The sequence below is a fragment of the Dipodomys merriami genome, unplaced genomic scaffold (genome assembly GCF_024711535.1).
Source record: "Dipodomys merriami isolate MVZ:Mamm:240054 unplaced genomic scaffold, mDipMer1.0.p SCAF_28, whole genome shotgun sequence".
Lineage (NCBI taxonomy): Eukaryota > Metazoa > Chordata > Mammalia > Rodentia > Heteromyidae > Dipodomys > Dipodomys merriami.
Window position 1 is genome coordinate 15,046,174 of NW_027204270.1, and position 16,202 is coordinate 15,062,375.

Here is a 16,202-nt window from a genome sequence, read left to right on the forward strand (position 1 = left end):
TAAGAGGCTTATTAATGGCCAGGCATGCACAGACTAATTGCTTGATCCTGTTTACACACAATCAATCACCTCCACCATTTGGAACCGGTGCGGCAAAGTGCAGCCTGAAGATACCTGGATGTGGGAGGGAGAGGGGGGTTGTGACAGGCCTGGGTTGCTTCATCCTTCACGTTCTAGTCTCTCCTGTCCTAAGAAAAACAAACCAAGGCAACCTTCATCCCTCATTCCCCTGGCTTGTAGCCTTCTCCCCCTCCCCTCCTTCCCAGACAAGTCGCAGGCCCTGCGGGTCTGTTTCCCCCTGCTTCCAGTTCTCTGCCTGGTCGCCCCCCCCCCTTACCTCGCCTCTCACCATTTCCTCCCCCTACACTTCATGACTGACTCTGTGGCTTCAGACCCACCATCTCGAGCAGATGCACCCCGTCCTCTCCCAGCCACACGGGTCAGGGGCTTGCATTTATCTCTGTCCCTCCTCCTTGGCTGGTATGTCTCTAGGACCACCCAGGTCCTGTGGATTATGCCATGATCTGTGCAGTGCCCTAGATCATGGCACCCTTGCCCATGCCCTCCCCTCCCCATGACAACCCTTCCATCCACACACCCTGCCCCCTGCTCTTTATGGGCCGCCACCCGAGTCAGCTCTTTCCTAGAGTCTATCCCTCACCATCAGCAACTGGGCTCAGCCTGGAGTCCTGTCCACCCAGAGGGACCCTGTGATTCTAACCGCCCTCCTGCCCCGGCCAGACCCCAGATCTCAGCACAGGGCATTAGGGTCGCTGTCATAAATACCAGATGCACTGTGGCTCCCTTTGAGGCCAGGCCCCGACCTGAACCTGTGCCAGAGTTCTCCTTGCCATCAGGTGTCGGTGGACTTCACTCCCCCACCCCCCAGCCCTGGGGGAGGTGCTGGGGACTGTGCACATTTAGGATGACATGACAGCAGACACCGTTCTTATTAATCTTAATAACAACCCTTTGAAGTGCGTTCTATTCTTATCCACATTATCTCTATAGAAATGAGAAGTGGGTGGGGGAGGGGGGGGAGGACATGACTTGTCCAAGATGTCACGGTGTTTAAATGGCAGGCGGAGATCTTCTGCCTGGCTCCAAAGCCCAAGCACTTAGCGAGGAGACCACTGGGGACAGGGGCAGGGGGGAGGGGGTGCTCAAGAGTGGACAAGTCCTGGAGCACCCTTAGCCTTCAGGGGGGAGTAAAGGAACCCCTGGCTCTGTAGAGAGGCCCCAGAATCAGGGCCTCTGTGGAGTCCAGAGGCTGGAACTGGACTTCACCTCCCAGCCTGGGGGGAGGCAGAGCTGGGGGACAGGGCTCCAGGGCAGCAGCTGGGCAGAGGCCTGAGATTTGCTAGGAGACAGCAAGGAGCTTGCACTCTGGATGCAGACCCAGGCCTGGCCCTTTCTGCGTGCTGTGTGGCTTGGGAGGTCACCTCACCTCTCTGAGCCTCAGTCTCAATCTATAAAACAAGGACACTGTCACCTGCCTTTTAGGCCTGTGAGGACTGAAAGGGTACCTGGCACTGAGCGGGCTCTGGGTGTTGCCACCCTCTGCCCCTCTCCCCACCCTGCCCCAAGCCCTGAGGCAGGGAGCAGGAGGGAGCTGGGCATGACTCGTTATAGGAAAGAGGAGCATCAATATCCCTGATATTAAAAAATAACCTTCTCATCATCCTGCCTTGTTGGGAGATGCGTGCATTGGCGGCTGACAGCTGGGAGCCGCTCACTCTGTTTGCAGTGGCCAGAGACAGACAGACAGAAAATGAGAGAGAAAGTGCATGTGTGTGAGAGAGGGAGGGGAGGGGGAGAATGAATTAGAAAGGGTGAAGGCAGGGGAGCTAGTGGGTGAGCGCCTGGCCTGGCCGCAATGACTGGGGTAGGGTTTCATGGGGGTACCCGCGGGGGCCTCTCTCAGCCCAGTACTGACCAGCAGGAGCACTCAGCCAGCTCTGGGGACCAGAACTTGCTTTTCATCGCAGCTGCCTAGGCAGCTAGGTGGAGAGTGGGGTGGGGGTTCAAATCACTACTAAGAATGTCTAGATCCAGGAGCAGAGCCAGGGTCTTGGGCAGTGCCATGACCCCCATCCCCACTCCTGAGCTTGCCCTCCCAGCTGTTGCCAACCCAGGCCAAAGCCTCAGGAGCATGCTCCCTCCTCCCCCCCCCCCCCCCCCGGCCTCACTGGTGGCTAGATGTCACTGCCATTTCAGCCCAGGGCCCTCTCCTCTCGGTTCAGATGCTCAGATGTCACACAGATGAAGAAGACCCTGGGCCCTTCCCTCTCCCAGACCATCCCTGTGTCCTGTCCTCCTGGGGCTGACAGTGGGGATCTGGGTGCTGGGCCAGGCTGGGCGGGTGCCCACAGGGGCCCTGGGCAGGGCTGGGGTGGGGCATGTGTGTCCTGATCCCAGCACAGAGGCATCGGTCACGGCTGAGAGCTTTGCAATGCCCCTCGGCCCTGAGCCTCAAACCCTTTATATTAGATTGCCTGAGGCTCTGAGGGGCCTTAGCAGCATGCAGAGGTCACCTGACCAGGAGGCTCAGCATCCCTGAATCCCCCCTGCATATGTTCTCTTGGCCAGAGGACTAGCCAGGAGGTGGGAGGGAGGGGGGGCTTGCTTGGAAAAGAGACAATGAAGCTTAGAAGCTGGAGACCTATTCATGGCTCAGGGGTCCCTCAGAGCCAGAGGCAGGGGTATGAGAGTCCAGTTAAATTTAGATACGCCCCAGATGAAGATTTATTCTCTGGGAGGCAAATGGAAGGGGAGGGGGCAAAAGCCCAGGCCTGCCACCACTGTGGAGCCCAGGGCTGCCGCGGGGCCCAGTCAGATGCTCCTGTGCCCAGGCTGGTAGAATCCCAGCCGAGCTGTTCCCCCTGGCCCAAGGTCATTTGCTCAGGAAGAAAGGCAAGCCCTCGCCCTGGGCCACATCCCTGCTGCAGCTGGGGCTGGCACTGGGGCGGAGCTGGAGGATGGGGAAGTGTCCTGGTGAGAGCAGATTTCTTGGGGGGGGGGCGGGCTGGGTGGATGGCACTGTGGTGACAGGTCCATTGAGCCTGTCTCCACGGGCGACGCCCCCACCGGCTGTGCAGGGGTGAGGTGGAGTGAGCCCGGGTTTACCTGACTCTCTGTGGTCCTATGGGCAGGGGCCAAGCTTCTGATGCCTCCTTCCATGAGCCCAGGACCTCACCTGTCACCAGACCTGCCCTAGATCACCAATCAGATCCCACCCTCCCTCTCCTGACCACCACCAGGAGGGAGGGGACTCCCTGCTGTCCTTTCTACCCACAGCTGAGATGACCTAAAACAGACAGACACACACTCCACCCACTCCTCCGCTTTTCACCCCAGCAATGTCACCGTCTTGAGCCACAGCACTACTGCCTGGTCCAGGCAGAGACCTCCCTGTTTGTGGTGGTGTCTCATTCCTCTCTGCAGCTGTGGCTGCTTTTGCCAGGCGCCTTCCCCTCTGCCACCTCCCAGGTGCCTCCGCTGGGGCATCACCTCCTCCCAGAGGCCTTCCCTCAACAGAAGGCACAAAGTCGGTTGGGAGTACTGAAGGGTACCTCGAGAGTGTCCCAGGGGCCTTTAGCTCTGTCCATCTGGTCAAATTCTGTCCTGGTGCTGACCAGTGTGGTACTACCAGTGTGCCATCTCACCAAATGAACTGTAGTTGCCCCTCAAATAAAAGAGGGAAAGAGGCTTAGGGCAGATCATGCCAAGTAAGCAGGGAATCCAAGGATCCTGATGAAGCCAGTGCTCTGTGCCAGCCCTGGGCAGTCAGATCAGCCGAGGAACAGCGCTCCTCAGCTCTCCCAGCCCCTACAGCTTCCTGGGGGCCTGACAGGGCTCTCCCACCCTATGCATCCAGGAACCCATGGCCCCTCTTGTCTCCAGGTCTCATTCCTGGGTCTTCAGGCTGACCTGGGAAGTCTGACCTTACCAACGGTGCCCTCCTGGCTCTGGGCCTCACCTCTTGTTTGTCCTGGATCCATATCTCATTTCTGATCCACACTCATGACCCCACCTAGCTTGCTGCCGCTGTCACAGCGGCCTTGGGGGAAGTGCTTCCAACCCTGGAGATGGCCAGGGTCCCACCCGTACCATCAGTCTGGGCTCGGCTTCCTGGCCTATTATCCCCCTCCAGAACTTGGGAATATCACGGGGTGCTCGAGCCCCGCCTCTTCCCCTGGCAGGCGGAGGGCAGGGGGACTGGCGGTGATGAAGTCGTCAGGGAAGGAGGCCACTAAAGATGTAAACGAGCCCGTGAAATCCCCGCTGACAGCCGTGACTGCTGTGGCTCTAGCCATTAAACACGGAGCTTTAACGGCCCTGAAATACACCTGGGGCACTTGTAGCCGTGCCTGCTCAACACATGTGCATGCACGCACACACACACACACACACACACACACACACACACACACGCATGCATGCATGCATGCACGCACAGACAGAGGCCCAGCAGGCTGCACAGGAGCGTAGGAGATGGGACCAGTAGCCCCCATTCTTGTCTCCAGTCTGTACCTTGGTGGTGCCCTTCTCTGCCATGCTTTTCATTCCCAAAGCACCTCACCCCATTGTCACTGGAATCCTTCCCAAAGGCTTCAATGGGAGTCCCACATGGTTTAATATCTGGCCTTCCCATTCCCCAGCCCAACCCTGGTACATGGGCCTGGTGCTCAGCCAGCACCAGAACAGATGTACTGGCTGAACATGTCTAGTGCCTCTGCTACGCAGGAGAATTGCTGAGACTCTCGTGGCTTATCTGAGTCCCACTCCCCTCTCCAGGCTCCATGTTCTGGTCTTATCTCTAAGCTGTGTGGCCAAGGCTGCCTCCTCCTCCCTGGGCATCAGTCTCCCTTTCTGAAAAGGCTCTGTCCTGGGTGCCTGGGCATCCCGGAGGTTTGTCTGAAATCAACTGGTCCCTGTATCCTGGCAGAGACAGGCCAGCCACAGTGAGCTCAGTGCCTGCTGGTCTCTCAGGTCACCTCTACTGTGGCCATCGGGTCCATGCTCAGGGCCTCCAGGAGGCCTGGGTTATCTTTTGCAAGACAAAGTCAAGAACCCCTCCGTTTGCACTGTCCTGCAGGAGTCCTGCATCCTGGCTCTCCCTTCTCTGAGGCTCCCACCACTCCTGCCCCTGCCCTAAGCAAGGGCCCACCCTGCACTTCCCTTTCTAAACGCCTGCCCTGAATCTCCCAGAACTGGGATGGCCACTGCCTCACTCCTCTCCAGATACTTGCAATCTCAACAGGGTCATCGGCTGCTTCTCCAAGGCTTGGCTCTGTCCTGACGGGGATTCTTTTTCAGGGGGTCATCCCTCTAATGGCAGGCATATCCCCCCCACAACCCTTTCTGGGCACCCTGCCCCATGCCTCTGTGGGCCACAGGGCTCAGTCTTTGCATCTCAGGCCAGTTACTTTTGCCCTCTCCAACCTCATCTGTCACAGGAGCACAGTGTCGAGGACTTCTATTTTGAAGTTCCTGAGTAGAAATCTGCCCCCTCTAACTTAACATAAGACCATACCTAAGCGAGCTTTCCAATGGATAGGGTCAGGCAGGTGGGAAACAGTGACCTTCTCTGGTCACTGCCTGCCAGGCAGGCCTGACTGGGAAGGACAGACTCCAGGTGGAGGTGGCAGCTGGTGTAGGACGGCTCCCTGTCAGAGGGGACAGCAGCATCAGTGCCCTTGAATGGACCTGAAGACATTGCCAGGAGAAATTTAGGTGTAGACAGGTGGCAAAGAGCAAGTTAGGGGTAGAGAGCCACCGAGCACAGGGCCCAGGGACCCTGACGGAGTATCTAGAGATGCATCTGAGCAGGCATAAGCAAGATACTTTTCAGCCCCATTTTGCTCATCTGTAAAATGGAGTGTGGATAACAACTGTGGTTTTAATATCCTCCTGGTGGGGCTGCTTTGAGATAAAGGGTTGGCTGATGACTCTGTTTTTTTGACTGGTTTGGTTTTGTTTTTGTTTTGCCAGTACTGGGCTTCAACTCAGAGCCTAGGCACTGTCTCTTAGCATTTTCCTTAAAGCTAGTGCTGTACCACTTGAGCCACACCTCCACTTCTGGCTTTTTGGTGATTAATTGGAGATAAGAGTCTCATGGACTTTCCTGCCCTGGCATAGTTCTAACCAGATCTCAGCCTCCTAAATATCTAGGATTACAGGTGTGAACCACAGTGCTCAGCCTCTGTGTGGTTTTGCTATTGTTGTGAACCTAACTATCAAATATTCAGCAGCATCAGTATCTGGATGCTGTTCATGGCGTCTCTCTCCTATGCTCGTCACAGCCTGATGGGGTGTGCAGAGATCAGTGTGGTCTTAGGTCACACAGCAGCAGAAACACAAGAACCAGAAGCCAGGGTCTTTCCTCAGAGCTCCCTGCAAGCCCAGGGCCGAAGGCTGTCAGCCCAGGGCATCTTCCTGTCCTGAGCTGCTTCCTCTCAGGTCTGAGGTTGGTGAAAGCCTGAGGAGCGACAGAACTGTGGCCCGGTGAAGCTGGCAGCCCACTCAGGGGCCTGCTGTGCGGGAGTCCCCAGCGGTGACCGGGGTGTCTGGGTGTCTGTGATTGGGACGAGGGGCCACCACTCCTGGCCCTGAGATGCGACCCTGTCCAGATCCTCTGCCCACATCTTGTTTTCCATGGGGTCCAGCTTGCTAGCCGACTTCAAAGATAGTATTTGATGAGTTTTTAGCAGCTTCCGTAAAACTCTAATTTGAATTTCAGGCACTGGTGTATGATTTCCTCAGTGACAGCTCCGAGGGATGCTTTAGCGCGGCTGTCATGGGGGGGGCGCATCTTGCTGGCTGCCGCCCACCTTCTCTGAGAAGAGGGGCCGGGCTCCATTGAAGCTTGGGGAGGAAAGGGAAAGTGCGAGCTAGGGAGGGGGCCTGGGAGCAGAAAGAGAAAGGGAAGGTAGGGGGGGAAGGCAGGAGGGGAGGGAGGGAGGGAGGGACAGAGAATGAGGGTGAGGCTGGGGGCCTCAGGGAAACACAGGAACAGAGAACAGCGGAGAAGCGACTCTGTGTGTGTGTGTGTGTGTGTGTGTGTGTGTGTGTGTGTGTGTGTGTGTGTGAGAGAGAGAGAGAGAGAGAGAGAGAGAGAGAGAGAGAGAGATCCAGGGAGAAATGGCAAGAGGAGAGAGTGAAGGAGAAAGCAGACCAGCCTAAAGCTAGTCCAAAGGACAGAGAAGCACTGAGCTGCAAGTACAGAAAGAGGGGGACAAGGAGCAGCAGGAAAGGACGAAGCAGGGAAAACAGAGAAGACAAGGAGAGGAAGATGAAGAGGACACAGAGCAGAGATGATGATCTGCTTTGTGGCCCTGCGGGGGGGACTCTGCCTTCCAGACCCCTCTGTTTCTACCCTAACTCCACGCTGCTCCTCCACTCCCACAGTCCTGCTCCTGAGCCAGTCCACCTGCTGCCCAACAGCCACAACAAGGTGGCTGGCAATCAGGGGCTCTGATGCCCAGTCCCACGGACACACACACGACTCAGCAGGCCAGAAGAAAAGACCAAACAAAAGAAGGATCTAGGAGCAAGAACAGTTTAGGGGAGAGCATGACACATTCAAGGACTTTGGGGCTGAATCCAAGTGGCAGCTGTACTGTCCCCCCTAAATGGAAGTGGGTGCTGAGGCCCGTTTTCCCCTTAGTGCTGCCTTTCCTGAGGAGAGCAAGGTGCCTTTGTCCCTCCTGCCTTCTCCTCCCTCCAAGGCCACCCAGGACTCCACCAGATGCAGAGCTGAACTCTTGCCGTCACTCAAGACTCTGAGCTGCCACACAGACTGGCGCTCAGCCAGGTGGAGAGAAAGGCAGCCCCCTGCCCAGGAAGGAGACACACACTCCAGGTGTGAGGAGAATTCTAGAGCCATACCCAGCACGGCAGCCACTGGCCGGATGGAGCAATTCAAATACAGGTATCTTAAGTCGAGATGATTTAGGGAAGAAAATGTAAATGAACCTTTTTTTAATATTGATTCTGTGTTAAAACGAATACAATGCTCAGGTTAAACATACTAAAATTAAGCAGGGAATGGTGGTATGTACCATAGTCCCAGCTTCTCAGAAATCCAAAGCCAATCTGGGAAACACATTAAGAATGCATCTCATAAAACAATTAATTTTACCTGCATCAGAGCCAGAGGTATGACTCAAGTGGTAGTCTGCCTACCTAGCAAATATAGGCCCTGAGTTAAAATCCCAATGCCCTCCCTCCTGCCATGTTTTAACCCATTCATTTTCCCCATTTAAGGTAGCTTTGAGGAGACTTAAAACTGTGTATTTTCAGTGTATTTCTGTTGGTCTACACAATCTGAGCTAGAAGAGCCTCTAAAACATCAGAGCCTCCGAAGCAGGTGGGGAGATGGATGCTTTGTTCCAGGTGTCAGGCAGAAAAACGTGTTAGGAGGATGAGCTTGGGTCTCAGGGACAGAGTAGCGATGTTCCTCTGAGGTGCTAACTGGGCTTGGTATTCATTAGAATGAGATGAGAAAGCATACTTTCCCAGAGTTCAAATACCTGCCAGGTGGATTAACAGCTTGAAAAGGCTCCTGCCAGGGGCATCAGAGGCTCGGGACTCCAGCTGGAGACCTCCAGGAGGCCGCGGCCAGAGGCTTAATGAGACCACAGCGCCCGAGGGGTACACTGCAGAGTTTAAAAACGCTGCCTAGAGTGGAGAAATGGTAGGGCTGGTCGGCCTTCAATCAGGAAGCCTGCAGAGTCTTCAATGGCAAAGCAGGAACACACCCCACAGAAGGCAAGCCAGGATGGTGAGCCCCAGCTGGCTGGCTACCATGGCTTGTGGGCAGGGTGCTTTCCTTCATGGCCTCACGGCAAGGGTCTAAGCTTAGTGGCCCTGTCACCAGGCTCTGCCACCTACCAGTTCCGTGCCAGCCTCTGGGTGGCTGGAGGACCAGGCCTGGGACCCATGCACCCAGCCCTATGCTGAATGTCTATCCACTGAGCCTGGGCACCGCCCAGTGAGCTGGCCAGGTCCTGCCTCTGTGGGGCTTTATGGGGCAGATACAGGCGGCACTAGAGAATTTACCAAATGTCAGATGTGGAGAGCACAGGTGGCTAAGGGGAGGGAGCGGACAGGCTCCTCTGTGAGTGAGGGGTGCTGTCAGAATGGGGAGCCCCAGTGTTAGGGGTCTGTGGAGGCTGCCCATGACCCTCAGCAGAGCCGAGGGCAGATGTCAGACTTGGGGCTTTGCACCCCATTTCTATCCCCAGCGCTGGGTGACCTTCAGCCGGCCCCCTCTCCACAGCTGTGGAATGGGGACAGTGGCCACACTGAGAAGGCTCTGCCAGCTGGCAGGGGACCACCACCGGTCGGTCTGCCCCGAGCCCAGCTCTGCCTGCGCCCCCCCCCTGCATGGGGAGTCCCGGTGGCTGCTCTAATCACAAACACGGGGGTGTCTTTATCAGCGCTGTGATAACCTGAGTGAATACACGGTAGGGATGGAGCAGAGGTCGGAGCTTGGAGGGCCTGGGAGGGAGCGGGAGGGAGGAGGCTGGAACAGGCCACGAGCTGGTCAGAGTTGAGCTCTCAGATCCCTCTGACAGGCCTGTGAAGACAGAAGACAGCTTGCGGCTCCCTGGGCCTCCTTCTTCCCATTGAGGTCTCCGGGGGAGGCGCGGCGGCCCTGCAGCCCAAGCCTATCTCCTGCACATGCTCTGCCTGCAAAATGGCCCCCAGAGAGCGAGAGATCGACACTCACTCTCAGGAAAACAGCACAGGCCACCCAGGAAAAGCCCAGCCCTTGAGGACCAGTATGCGCCAGCCTCCCTCAGCTCACCCCTGTCATCTCCTCACCCCTGTGCTGCGGCCAGCTGTTGGGCTCAAATCCTGCCGCTCCACTACTTCCTGTGCAGTCATGGGCAAGGGACCGACTTCTCTGTGCCTCCAACTTTGTTCAGAGCCAGGAAGGATCCCCTCACCCCAGGGCCGGCGAGAGAGGAACAGGTGAAGGAGGGGAGGTTGAGGCTGAAAGCGAGGTTCCAGTCCAAGGACACTCAGTTGCACTGGGGACAGAGCCAGGGCCTCTTGAGCTCTTTCTCCACCTGCCACACCCCTGCCTTCCTGTCCCTGCAGGCTTCCTGATGCTGGGCGCCCATGGCTGTACCCTGCTGTCAGCCCGAGCCTGGCTCTAGGCATTGGTGTAATGCCTGCGGATTTCCTTGCAGGGGTCTCATGAGACTGGGAGTGTCTTAAAGGTAGTGCCTCTGAGCATGACCACTTGTGTCCACAGCACAGGACTCTGCCCTTGCTTTGTGGCCACAGGATTGTGCTTTACCAGGCCTGACCCCATCTTCCTCCCCTTGCCTGGTCTGGGGTTTCTCACCCTTTCTGCAGTATAAAGACATTTTTCCCTTAATGACATTTTAATATATCAGATAGAAGCATTGCTGCACACCTGTGGTGTGTGTGTGTGTGTGTGTGTGTGTGTGTGTGTGTGTGTGTGTGTGTGTGTGTGTGTGTGTGTGTGTGTGTGTGTGTGTGTGTGTGTGTACCAGTAGTGAGGCTTGAATTCAGGCCTGGACACTGCCTCTTAGCTTTTTTACTCAAGCTTGGCACTTTTCTACTTGAGTCACACACAGCTCGACTTCCGGCTTTTTTGGTGACTCATTGGAGATAAGAGTCTCACAGAAGTTGGATGCATATACCTGTAGTCCTAGCTACTCAGGAGGCTGGGATCTGAGAACCACAGTTAAATCCAGCCCAGGCAGGAAAGTCCATGAGACTCTTATCCTCAGTTAATCACCAGAAAACTAGAAGTGGCGCTGTGGCTCAAAGTGGTAGAGCGCTAGTCTTGAGTGAAAAAGCTCTGGGACAGCGCACAGGCTTTGAGTTCAAGCCCCTCAACTGACCAAAAAAAAAAAAAAAGTCTCACAGATATTCCTGCCTGAGCTGGCTTCAAACCTCCATCCTCAGCTCTCACATAACTGTGCTTTGAAAGAAAAAAAAAAAGCAAGCTTTTTTGCCCCCAATAGCCAATCACTGCCCTGCTGAGACCTCACGCCTCAGCTCAAGCCCAGCTAAGTCATGTGTAAGGCAGGTACATGCCCTGCAGACTGCCCGCACGGATTGTGCAGTCTGTCACCTCTCAGTGGAACCTGCAGACAGCAGAGCTGATGTCAGGGCACATTTGCTGGTCAGATGGGGAGTTGACACAGAGGCCTGCTCCCCTAATTCACAGGAGGACGTGGGTAGGTAAGGGGGGGTGTCAGGAAGTTTAGGGAGGTCTGAGTCAGTGGTTCACTTAAAGTCTGTCTGGTGTAAGGTGGTTTTTCCAATGGAGAAACTTGAGCCAAGGGAGATGTGGAGGAGGGGGGTAGAGAGTATGTGACAAGAGCGATGGCCTCTGAGGGGAGAGGTCAGCCCAGCGTGCTCATGCCTGAATCCCATTGGCTGGCAGATGTCTGGTGCAGATGGGATGGATGAGTGGACTGTGTCACTGGGGAAGATCCGTGCTGCCAGGTGGTGAGGGGACTCAGGCGCACAGGCCGGGCTGGTGTTCAGCTTTCAGTACAGGCCCCTCTGCCGCTGTGTGGCCATCCCAAACTCCACCGGCCCAGTGCACCCCTTATCTCCCCCTGAAACCTGCCTTCTCCAGCCTGTCCCCACTGGGGTGCTGAAACCCCGGGGAGTCACTCCTGAATCCTGTCTTGTCTCTCAAATCCCCTGTCCAATCCGTCAGCAAATCCCATTGGCTCTAACTCGGCCACTCACCAGCAACGGGTCTAAGCCCCCATCATCTTCTTTGCTTGGTAACAACGAACGAGTCACTCAAATTTCTTTTGCTTGAAGCTTCATTTTCATTTTTATGAAACTCTGCTGCCGTGAGATAGTGCGGTACCCCCTTAAGTAATTCCCCAACCCCAGCCCTTTCCCTTCTATTTATTCCTGCACAGCAGCCAAGCAGCACTCCTGCTCAGAGACCTGCAACCGGCCACATCCGTGAAATGATCCAGAAGGACCTCGTAATCAGGCCATGATTACTTCACTAGCTTTACCTCCTGTGGGTCTCTCCGCTGCCCATCCCATTCCAGCCACAATGGCCACTTCTGTATTCCTCATAAAGGCCACACATGTGCCTCAGGGCCCTTGTACTGGCTGTCCTTTCTACCAGGAATGTTCTGGGTCATTTGCATGGCCTCTCCCTCAAAGCTATCAAGATCTTTGCTGGTGAAGCCCTTCTTGTGCTATGGTTGGGGTAAGGTTTGAACATCTCCCAAAGGACACGTGCTGGAAGCTGTCCCTAGTGTGGCAGGGTGGGGGTGGTATATCCTATGAGGCAGGGCTTAAAGGAAGGGTCTTAGGGAGGGAGTTCCTGAGAGAGCTGGTTGTTACCAGGTGAGCCTACTGCATGCAGCAAGCCCTTCCGCATGCAGCGTGTGGTGGATCCCCTTTCTGCTTATTCAGTATGTTGTGACATTGCCACAGATGCCTCCCTAGGGACTGCACAGATGGGGCCTCTTGGAAACTGGATGTTAATCTTGTTTCATTATAAACCATGCAGCCTCAGGTATTCCGTTATAGCCACAAAACCCAGCCCGAGACACTCTGTAAAGTGGCAATATGGCCCAACACTTCCTGATTGCCCCTCCCCACATTTAATCCCCGCCCCGATGCTCACCGTCACCTAGTACCCTAGGTACTTACTTCTGTCTGTCTCTCCTACTAGCATGTGAGCTCCAGGAGAGCAGACAGTCATCTGTTCTGCTCACCACGGCATCTCCAGTGCCCAGAACACTGTCTAGACTTAGCATGTGCTCAATAAATCCATGTGTGATGAAGACTTCTGGTTAAGGGATATGCGAGTGTGGTGGGTGGTGGTGGCGGTGCTTCAGACTTTGTCCCCGACTCCACCCACCCTAGAGCCAGCCGCATCCCTGGCCTCTTTCCTCAAGCATTTGTCACAGCGCTGTGCTGCAGCAAGACATGAACACAGATTCCACCGGATACACTGTACAATTCCTTGTATGTCAGATACCTGGATGGGTCAGCTTCACATGCAGGGTGGAGCGTGGCTGCAGGACTGGGCCTGGGCCTGTGGGGTGGGAAGGGATGATGGCTGACAGACCAGCGGCCTCTCTTGGGGGTAAGGAGAATGGACAGGAAGGTGAAACGGTCTTGGAGCTGAACAGTGATGATGGCTGAACCACAACCTGAGTGTGCTTAACACCACTGAACTTTGCCCTTAAAAATAGCTTGGTAGACTTGGTGCTTCGTATATTTTTACCAACAAAACAAGGTAAAACCTAACAAAGAAAGCCCAGAATGTGGGCTCAAGGGATGACAACTCCATGCAGCAGGTTGTGGGAGGTGTCTTGGAGTCTGGTGTAGAAGCCTGCACGCGGCTGGGTCACAGACTGGCTGTGGTGGAGGCACTGGGCTGGGCCTTGGAAGGCAGGGAGAATCTGGGTGGGAACGGCTTGTGGGGGGCAGGAGAGAATGTGTGCTTGCTGGGGAAGCGTTCTGGGATGTGACTCTACATCTCCCTGACTACATGGGTCTGGCCCCCTGGAAGGCTGTAGGGAAGGCTCTGGCCCAGAGATGTGACAGCCATGTATCCAGGGATCCTATCTTCTGTGTGATGGATGAGGACACCACCCACAAGCCCGGGGCTCTCAGACAGTCTGGGATGGACTGGAAGATGGTGCTCAGGAGCATTGGGTTCTGTCCTCTCCTGTGGCACTGAGGCCACAGCCTTGGGAGTGGGCCCAGGAGTTCCTACACTCCTCTCCGACCCTCTGGGTGCCCGGGTCCAGACTAGGAAGCATGGCCTGGTCCTGTAACTGCCAGCCTCGCTGCAATGGGAGGCTACACCTTACTAGGCCCCTCTCTGCACCTGGAGGAAGGCAAGTACAGAAGATAGCATGGGTTTGTAGCAGCAAGAAATACATTTGGCCCTCAGGCCAGGGCTTGAAGACAGCTGTCATGCGTAGACATCAGAGTCCCCACTGTGAAGCAGAGCCTTCCGAACCAGAACCACTGTCCTCCTGCCTCCCTCCTGGGCCAGGCCCTCCCCAGCTTGGTGAAGGTTCCTTCTCCCAGATGCTGGGCAATCAGTCCCTGCCAAGTCTTCTCAGCTGAGCCAGCAGCGCAGCCCCAAGGGCCTGCATCCAGAGGAACAGGCTGGCTGCCACGAGGCCTTCTCTGGAGCTGTGCCAGCCCCTCGGCCAAAGGAAGACATATCTCCCTACACAGGAAAAGGGAGTTCCTTTACCATCTACCCAGCAGGCTGAGCACTGTGTGTGAAGTACAAAACACATTGGGGCCTTCAGTGGGCATGTACCATGGGGAAGCGCTGAGCTGGACTCTTTCCATCAAGATTTCCCTCAGGCCCCACAATACCGCTGGTGACATCGCTATGGACGGTGAAACGCCGCCTAGACAAGTCATGACATGAAAGTGGCAGTGTCCGGTCCCAATTTCTCCAGCACCCGTGCAACACAAGGCTCCACAGAGCGCTGGAGGACTCTTTAAGGTTATCTGGTCCACTTGTGGGTGTGGTTGGGGCTGAAAAAGTGTCCAAGGTCACTGAGGGAATTCAATTTTCCCTTGATTTCCATTATAAGTGGGCTGCTTCATATCTGGTTAATTCCAATATGGAACCAAAAAAAGAGTCACATGAATGATTTTGATATAGGGCTGAAGGCATCTCTCAGATGGTAGACTGCCTGTCTAACAAAGCCGGAGTTCAAAATCCAGGTACCTCCAAAAGTTATAGTATATGTCAGGTGTGGGCATCTGTCATTCCAGCTACTCAGGAAGCTGATGCAGGGGCATAACAAGCCTAAGGAGTTTGGGGACCAGCCTGGGCAATGCAGAGGGACTTCATCTGAAAATAAAATGATGATGTGCTTTATTTAACAAGTGTGCTCACCTGAGGCGAGGACTCTGCCTGGTAGCGGTCAGAAAACCACCGGCACACAGGAGGGGCTGCGTCCTGACAGCCGCAGGCTTGGCTGGCTGCACCGGCGGTGGCGGCGGCATGCTCAGGGCAAGGTCTGGGAGGGACAGTGTCTCCTGGCTAGCTCTGTGGCACCTTCTAATTGTCTTTTAGTCCTGGTCTGAGCCCAGTGAGAAACAGAAGCAAGTATAAAGCATTCGGTGTTGTGCTGGTAAGCTGGGTTCTTGAACAAGATTCCAAGCTTTCCTTTTTTAGTCAGTACTGAGGTTTGAACTCAGGGCCTCATGCTTGCTAGGCAGGTGCTCTGCCATCCTTCCCAGCCAGAATTTCACAACCTTTGCTAGTGTCCCTTTGCTCTTTAACAAGTGGCACGAAGTCGTCTGAACCTCTCAGCCTGTGTTTGCTACATTCATGTCCCCTCTCCCGACCCTGGGTCCTAGAAGTGTTCTGGGCCTTGGGATCTGAAGGCCTGGGTGGCCCATGAGAAGTAAGCTTTGATCTAGTTCTGTGGTAGCCATGTGACCATTGATGTGAAAATGAAAACTTCCATTCCTCAGTCTTACTGGCCATGTTTTAAGTGCTTGGCAGCCAGGTGGACACAGGACAGCAGGTCATTTCCATCACCATAGTCCTACTGGACGATACTGAAGTAGCCTCACAAATGTGGACATGGGGTCTGTACTGGGGACAGTGGGCAGATGGCTTGGTCCAGGGCAGATGTGAATGGCAACTCCCGTGGTGCCCTGCTTTGAGCTTGCTGGTCACACTGCATCCCCTCTCTGGTGTGGTTTAAGATGTACTGTATCTTGCAGAGTAGATAGAACGCTGGGCCCTGCTGTTGACTGTGTGGTAAACTTTCCTAAACTTCACTTTCTTCATTGGCAAATTAAGAAACCAGCTCTTCCAGAATCAGCAAGTAAATGGCCCCTCTGAAATACGGAGACCAGGACCACATGAAGGATGGCATGGCAAGGTAGCAATAGCCCATGTCTGGGGTCAGGGAAGCTAGGCCCCAGTTCGCATCTCACCAGCTGAGGCACCACCAAGGCTGGGCCCCTACATTATCTGAATCCCTTGGCTGTAAAAGAGGGTACAACAAGGATCCCTATGCTAATATCCCAGTGATTAGAAGGACCAAGAGGAAAGAGGTAAGTGAACATGGCAGTGTACCAATGGAGAGAGGCATGATGGGAATCCTGACACACCCACCCCAAATGAGGGCAGCTGTGCTAGGTGGACCCTTACCACCTTCTCTTCCTGTGTCCCA

General features: G+C 55.2%; 1 protein-coding gene across 1 annotated transcript in view; it reads right to left on the minus strand.

Annotated features, from left to right (window-relative positions):
- The window catches only part of Zbtb40 (zinc finger and BTB domain containing 40), an 89,976-nt gene that overhangs the window by 461 nt on the left and 73,313 nt on the right, over positions 1-16,202 (minus strand). The gene's annotated exons all lie outside the window — the stretch shown is intronic.